Source organism: Leptonychotes weddellii, chromosome X (genome assembly GCF_054177405.1).
Source record: "Leptonychotes weddellii isolate Sample4059 chromosome X, ASM5417740v2, whole genome shotgun sequence".
In the NCBI taxonomy this organism is placed as follows: Eukaryota; Metazoa; Chordata; class Mammalia; order Carnivora; family Phocidae; genus Leptonychotes; species Leptonychotes weddellii.
Window position 1 is genome coordinate 24,686,478 of NC_138385.1, and position 1,388 is coordinate 24,687,865.

Here is a 1,388-nt window from a genome sequence, read left to right on the forward strand (position 1 = left end):
ATAATAGCTCCAATTGCCAGGATACACAAAAATAATCATTCATCATACTAAGAATCAGGAAAATCTGAACGAGGAAAAGAAAATCATCAGATGAAAACAAGAGACACAAATAATAGAATTATGTGACAAGGATGTTAGTCATCATAATGTTTCAATGAAAAATTATGTAAAAGATTGAAGAAAATGAAAAGATAGAAAGTCCCAAAGTTCCCATCAAATAAATATAGTGTCCCAGCAAAGAAATAGAAGACATAAAGAAAAATCAAATTTTAGAACTGAAAATATAGTAACCAAAATGAAAAATTGCTAGAAGGAGCCCAAAGCAGAATAAAGTTGATAGGGGAAAGAATGAGTGGACATAAAGATAGGATAGTAGAAATTACCCATTCTGAGAAGTATGAGCAGGAACTCAGGAAGACTCAGCTTATTAAAGCTGTCCCAGTGACAAAAACAAGCTCTGTGTTTGAAGAGCCAGTGTCAGTAAATTCACCAATATAATGATGAAAGGAGGAAACAAAGTACTGGCCAGATCCCTCATGATGCAGACTCTGGAAGCTGGGAGAAGGAAGGAGTTTGAGAAGTACCATGCTGCTTCTGCAGAGGAACAGACAACCATCCAACGCAACCCCTACACCATCTTCCACCAAGCACTGAAGAACTATGAGCCTGTGATTGGGCTGGTACCCATCTTCAGAGGTGGTCATTTCTACCAAGTCCCTGTGCACTAGCTGAGCGGCGTCATCGCATCCTGGTCATGAAGTGGATGATTACTGAGTGCAGGGAGAAGAAGCGCTGGTGGATGCTGATGCCAGAGAAGTTGTCTCAGGAGCTGCGGGAGGCTTTTCACAAACAGGGCCCTGTGATCAAGAAGAAGCATGACATGCACAAGATGGCGGAGGCCACCCATGCCCTGGCTCACTCCTGTTGGTGGTAGATGGAGGGTAGAGGCTCACGGAGGAGCCCAGGGCTTTCTGCTGCAAGAAACAACAGGAGCCACTGTCATGGTGAAAAACACTTGTTCGTTAAGGATGTAGTTCCCTTTTAAAGGCCGGCAGGTCTCATAAGGGTGGAGCAACATATGTATTGCTTGTAAGTCCTTTCTTTGGGGGCTAAAACTTGCTCTTCCTGTCCCATTTCCTTACAAAGAGGGAACATATCAATTTGGATTTCCCCCAGGAAACATAGGGCCCATCCAGCCACTCTTCCCTCAATTCAGGGTAGGACTTAGGACAATACTAAAGGAAGCGGGATTGGTTTTTTGTTTTTTGTTTTTAAGATTTATTTATTCATTTTAGAGAGAGGAAAGTAGAGAGCACGTGGGGGGAAGGGAAGAGAAAGAGGGGAGAAAGAATCCCAAGCAGACTCTACGCTGAGTGTGAGCCCGATGT

General features: G+C 43.2%; 1 pseudogene; it reads left to right on the forward strand.

The window, feature by feature from the left end:
- Positions 1-348: 348 nt before the first annotated feature.
- On the forward strand, positions 349-934 carry LOC102733372 (small ribosomal subunit protein uS7m pseudogene; annotated as a pseudogene).
- Positions 935-1,388: the final 454 nt, after the last annotated feature.